Genomic DNA, 7,264 nt, shown 5'->3' with positions numbered 1-7,264 from the left:
ACACATTAAAAGATGCGAGTATGAATTCTAACTTAGAGAACAACCTAACGTGCAAAAGCACTAATCAAGTTTAATTCCCTAGATGCATTAAGTTCTATGAAATCAGGCCAATCAAAGCAATCGAACGTGTAAAATCACTAATCGGATTTAACAAAGGTTATGACTCACTTGTGACTACTAGGATGTATCACTACAAGCAATAATCACAATTATGCTACTTGTATTCAAGGTGTATCACGTTTATGTATAATAAATCCTAAACTAGAAATAGATATGATTACGAGTTCTACCAATTTGCAACTTGACAAAACTAACAATCAATCATACATGGCGATATTCTAGTGAATCATAATCGATAAAATTGAGACAAAACTAATTTATTGAACAAGAAACATGCTTTGTAAAATCCAACTAATCCATAACCAAAAAATAATTAGCTACACATGTTCATGGAGTTCATAACTAGAATAAAGAGAAGAATCATGTTTCTAAACCCTAGAACAAAAGTAGAAGATGAAGATATTAAGATAAATCCCATAGAATAGAGAGATATCTTTCTTTGATACTCTCTCTGCTAGTTTAGGTCGCACCCTTCTGCCAAAAACCAGTCCTTAAAATAGCCCAGGAATCAAGCCCATTAATGTAAGTCCAAGTCCATCCAGTCAGCTGTCTGGATCGATGAGTCAACTTGTTGTACTCCGATTCCAGCCGAGTTCAGGCCGATTCTGGGGTATTTCCTGCCTGTTTCAGGCTCAACTATAGATCCTCCCCTGCACAATCATTCAATCATCCATTCCATCCTACACACACATATACTCAGCACATTCAATCCCTGCAGTTCCTTTGTTATGGCAGAAGCTCAATTATAATTAGAACACCATAATCAACAGCAGCACTTGGTTCTTGCTTAGCCATCTGCAATAGCAACATAGACTCTATCTATAGACACCATTCTTAGTCTTCCTTGCAATACTGTATCTCCACAAGCTCATAACATCACCACAGCTTCTTGTTCGCACCCTGTAGTTACGTAGCACCAACTTTACTACCACCAGGTGCAACACCATCCATATCATCTTGCACCTCCCATACTCAGCACATTCAGCTCCCAACTTCTTGTTTTCTTGGATCGAAACATTCCAGCAACCTCAACCCTTAACGGCATGGTATTCATCTGCCGCACTTTAATTGCGGTCAACATCGCCTGCCACACAGAACCCTAATCACCTCCATCTCTGCACTGCAGCAACCCATGAAAATCAACATCTTCCTTTACTAACCACAGGCCATCACCAACAAATACCCATGAACACCTTCCATCATCCATCCCCATCTAAGAGCATCAGAAACCCTCAAAACCAATACCCAGTTTCACCCAATCTCTTGTTCTTCCTCTCCATTAATTCTTCACCAGTATCAGCAGCTCCTCCTCTTGAATTCATCTGCAATTCAGGTTACATCCCATCTTGAAAACCCTAACAGGTTCATTCTTGGCTTCAGATCTACTGTCTAAACTTTCACCAATCATCTTCAATTAACGGCCAACATCAAACCCATCGTCGTTCATCAATTTCGGAATCACCATCTCTTCAAACACCACAAAAACCCTAACTTTCGAATTCCTTCTCAAGAGTGCTTCTCTGTTCATGTTCATTACCAAATTACTTACCATACTCAAATGTAAATCCAACCCACTCTCCAATTGCTTGAAAATATCGAATCTCAGTTTCCTCTCACAGATCAAAATCACAGCATCCACTCCCATTTGCGGCTGGAGAAGAAATGACTTCTGTCTGAAAACTCGACCAAGTTGGATCAAATAGTATGGGACGACTATCAACACCCATGGGTGTTTTTAGCATTTTTCAACTGGTTGTCCCTTGTCCTTGACTGGGCTCCGGATATCACTCGCCTGCAAAATGACTAAAAAACCCTTCTTGCTCAAAATGGCTGGTTTCTTCTCCTTTTGCTCCACATCCTAGCCCGATTCCAAGTATAGCTCGTCTGTGAGTTAGCCTTTTTGCTCTTTACGCTCCAGATGGACATTTTTCTCATTCTTTTGCTCATAATGACTCCATTGCACCTAGTAAACTCAAAAGCACATAAGATACATATTTTACACGAGAAATAACAAAGAAAGCATAAATACTAGATATAAACTAAGTATTTTATACATCTATCAATCAACAAGACTCAATCAATTAAAAGTATATCAATGAGTTTATATCTCTCTTCTTGATTTGATTTACTCAAGAAAGAACTGCGAGTTCTAATCAAGTACAAGGAATAACTTGGATGGTACCAAAGATCAATATCCAAGGATCAATCTATATCAATCAAAAACCAATGGTCGGATTTCCAATTGATTGATTCAAATGCACAACCTGTATTATTTCAATTATATAAACAATAATTCGAAAATAGAAATAACACAGACACCAGAAATTTTGTTAATGAGGAAACCGCAAATGCAAAAAAACCCAAGGACCTAGTCCAGATTGAACACACACACTGTATTAAGCCACTACAGACACTAGCCTACTCCAAGCTAACTTCGGACTGAACTATAGTTGAACCCCAATCAGTCTCTCACTGATCCAAGGTACATTTGTACTCCCTACGCCTCTGATCCCAGCAGGATACTTCGCACTTGATTCCCTTAGCTGATCTCACCCACAACTAAGATTTGCTACGACCCAAAGTCGAAGACTTGACAATAAACAAATATGTCTCACACAGACAAGTCTATTCAAAGATCAATCTGTCTCCCACGGATAAACCCTAAAAGCTTTTGTTCCGTCTTTTGATAATAATCAAGGTGAACAAGAACCAATTGATAATCTGGTCTTATATTCCCGAAGAACAGCCTAGAGTTATCAATTGGTAGCGAAACAAGATGTTGCGGAATCACAAACAATGAGACGAAGATGTTTGTGATTACTTCTTATATCTTGCCTATCGGAGATATCAATATCAAGCCAATCAATCTGATTGTACTCGTACGATAGAAGATGCAAGATCAGATCACACAACTACGATAAGAGTAGTATCAGTCTGGCTTCACAATCCCAATGAAGTCTTTAAGTCGTTAACCTGGTTTAGAAGAAGAAAACCAAAGGTTAAAGGAGAACCGACTCTAGTATGCAAACTAGTATCACACGTGAGGTGTGGGGATTAGTTTTGCATAGATACTAGAGTTCCCCTTATATAGTCTTTCAAATTAGGGTTTGCAATTAGGTTACCTTGGTAACAAAGCAATCAATATCCACCGTTAGATGAAAACCTTATTTAGATTCAAGCTAATATTTCTCAACCGTTATATCGAAAACTTAGCTTGTTACACACACTTGACAATGCATGCTTCTAGGTTTGTTAACCATACCCAAACGTATGCACTTGTTGGTTCAACAATAGTTAACCAAATGGTTAGCCATACAAGCATTCCATATCAACCAAGTTCTTTTTCACCATAACTAGTTCAAATGATTTAAAATGAACTAGTTAGAGAGTTGTTCAATTGCAAGGAAATCTCATGTACTACAAAAGACACAATTGAAGCAAAGATGATTTGATTCACTTGAATCGGTTCATGAACTTTTATATCCATGGTTTGCAAACTGCATTCCTTAGTTTTTTTATAAGTTTAAGTTCAGAAATCATCTTCAGATATATAACCTTCTCAAGTTCGCAGACTAGGTTCGCGGACTTAAGTTATTGAGCAGAATTTACAAACTCCAGCAGAAATTCTCGGGAATGAGAACTTCGCCGGTTCGCGGACTGGGTTCGCGGACTTAGTTTCACGCAAGTAGTTTGTCAACTCCAGCAGAAATTCTCGGGTTTGAGAACTTCGGCAGTTCGCGGACTTGGCTCACGCCATTCTTCCGGTTCTCTTGATCAACAAAGTTCGCAAACATTGGTTCAAGGAATAGGACTTATACATAAATGTGTTTCCACAACAATGCTTATGTCCACCATTGGTCATGTATTCTAAACTCTCATTTCAATCATTGAACATTATTAGAGGAGGTTATATAGTTGTTACACCATTTCTCGTCAAAGAAATTTTCAAGATGATTGAAAAATATCATGACTTTCGTCATACGGTAAAGATAAACTTGGTTAAAGCGAAAAGCTTACCAACTCATTTTTCGAGATATATATAGGCGAGGTATACTCGGCTCGAAATACCAAATGTGTATAATCAAAGTCCATATATATAGCATACGACTTCTTGTCTCAAAGAGTAGGAGATAGGGTAGATAGACTTTTGAGTGATAGATAAGTTCAACTCTTTACATACCTTTTTGTCGAGAATATCCACCGGTTCCTTGAGTAGTTCTTCTACTTGTATGATGAATCGCCATGAAGTCCTTGATCTCAATTACACTTTCTATCCTAGTGGGAGATTTAGCTATAATAGATTAGAAATCAAGACTTATAGTTTTGATCACTAACATTGACAAACATGCTTGAGATAGCAACGCATGCGAGTTCGAGCGATCAATGCTCTAACAACTCCAAATACTTTGTTTTGTTGCATAACCAAACAAGTCACTTTCTGCACACGTACGGTTCACACGCCTTGGCCCCGGTTCCCATACGTGTTCGAATCTTGTTCCAGAACGTATTCGAACCATTTATGGTCCACTGTTCGACACAATAAAAGAGAGAGAATCTCTTCATTTTCTTTTCCTTCTTCTTCATCTTTTTTTTTCATGTACGAAGAAGAAAAACAATTGTTCACGTACCCTCTTTCTCCTCCATCCCATTTCATTACAATTTTGTGTTTGGTTTTCACAAACCTTTGAATTTAGAAGAAGGACGTGTATGTTGGGTCAAGAACTATTTTCGTTTTGATCATCATTTTGGAATTCCACCATTAACAACAGTTCACGGACCAAGTAAGTAGTTCATCTTCTCTGTTGTGTACTTTCTCAAAAATGGCATCTAAGAAAAGGTTAAGTCGTGGTGAGAGTTCAGGTACTCAACCTAATACTTCTAGTATAATAATTATTGATAGTGACAATGATTTTGATAATGATGAAATTGGTTTAGACGTTCTACAACCCTTTTATGATCCTTCCCTTCAAATTAGCTTTACTAGTATACATGCTAGGAACAAATATGTCAAGTTTCTTAAAAGGAATTTCGTCACAGAAAGGGTTTATGATCGAACTGTTCAAGAACCTGAGTTTCACCAGTTTATGAACCAATATGAATGGGGATATATTCATGACGGTCTTGGGTCGTCTCGTCCTGGGATGAGTTTTATGCTAACTTGCATGCAGCCAACAAAGAAAGTTGTTGTTTTAAAATAATCGTTGGAGGAATATCTTTCGAGGTAAATCGCGGAGTGATTGCATATATGTTAAGTCTATCACTTGATCGTGCTTTCGTTTTTCCTCAAACTGAGTATCTCAGACCAACTTAGAGTCAACTGTCTGAAATGCTACTAAATAGGGGTGAATCTTGGTATGGCAGCAAGCTATCTGTTGACAACATTAGATTTCATTTGAAAGTTTTTAGCAAACTGGTTGTTGCTAAGTTGAATCCCAGTACGCTTGATAAGAATATATGGAGCAGGACCCTTGATGAAATGGTTTGCTATCTTATCTCTAGAGAAGAGATTGATTTCTGTGGACTGATTATTCTACAAATGATTCATATGGTTTCACAGAAGAATTTGTAGTCACTTTAAGATTCCTCTCATTGGTACTTGCACTGGTCGAGCTACTCCTCTATCACAGGCAGACATCAACAAAATGAAGAAATCAGTCAACCCTGAAGCTAATCTTCTTCATGAAATAATTGAGTGCTTGCAAGAACAACTGAAATATGTTTTGGGAATTCATCCTGAACTGACTGAACCTGTCTTTAAGATTGCTGAGAAGTACAATCGCAATCGAGCATAGTTTCTTCGTTTTGTCTATCTTTTCTTTTGATAAACTTCTATTATTGGATGTTATTCTAAGGGTTGTAATAACTTTATGTTTTAGCTTTGAATGGTTATGTTTCAATTAAATTGCTAAAAGTGTTGCATCCATGAGAAGTTTAACATATGCTCAAAAGTTAACTCTATTATATGTCGGTATGAAAATATTGATAAAGGATAGAATGAACTTTTCACAAACAAAAGTTAAGCCTATTATGTCATTACGCAAATATTGATGAAGATAGGATGAACTTTTGTTTGTAAATATTAAGTCTATTATATGTCATTGTGAAAATAGTGATAAAAAATAGAATGAATCTTTGATTATTCTGCAGTATTGGTCTTTACCTGATCCACATATTAGTGCATATACTGTGTTGCTCCGTAAGTTTTCTTATGTTGAGCATGTCCAATTGAATTGATCATTTTCCTTGTGGTTAATTCAATTGAGATTTTTGGATATAAATTCATATTCTTATGTGATTTGTTAATGTCCAAAGAAATCCTTCTTTTCTTGTAAAAGTAAGGTCGCTCTTGTTGTTCTTTCAGGAATGACATTTTATGGAGGAGAGTTCTTAATTGAACTTGTTCTCAATTGTCAAATATTTGTGAGGAGTGCGGCTGTGGAATATTCTAGGGGTTATCTTGTATCTTTATAGAATCCTTGATGAGTGCATTTAGTTTCGGCTATATGATTGCATCTAAACAAGTTGATATGTTGTTCTCTTTTGGTCATGAAGTATCTCTATAAAAATTTCATGAGGATCCCACTAGTTTTCGTACCTTTGATACATATGGTTTACGGATCATTATGTAAGAGGGATTGGTTTTCATGTTGAGATGAAGTATTAACTAAAAGGGAGTGATACATATCACCATAGTATTGTTGTCAAAGTTGTGATACAATTGGACTTTGATGTTGTATAATGATACTATGACACTGTATAACAATGATTGAGAGCAGATATTTTTTCATTGTTATTGCTACGTATCTTCAACAACAATGATGCGGAATTGAACACATTTGGAGTCATTGGAGTACTTGGAAGTGACGAAGATTTCGAGTAATGTTGAAGAACCAAGGAGATCAAGCATCTGGATGAGAATCTACAAAGTTTATTTATTTTGTAATCCATATGTATTGATAGTTTTATCACTAAAATTGACAAAGGGGGAGATTATTAGTGCACTGCTCGGTCGAACTCGCAAGCGTTGCTATCTCAAGCTTGTTTGTCAATGTTAGCGATCAAAACTATAAGTCTTGATTTCTAGTCTACTTATAGATGTCTCATACTAGGATAGATTGTGTAGTTGAGCATTAGGCTTCACGAC

The sequence above is a fragment of the Papaver somniferum genome, unplaced genomic scaffold (assembly GCF_003573695.1).
Source record: "Papaver somniferum cultivar HN1 unplaced genomic scaffold, ASM357369v1 unplaced-scaffold_133, whole genome shotgun sequence".
Lineage (NCBI taxonomy): Eukaryota > Viridiplantae > Streptophyta > Magnoliopsida > Ranunculales > Papaveraceae > Papaver > Papaver somniferum.
This window is presented reverse-complemented; position numbering follows the sequence as displayed.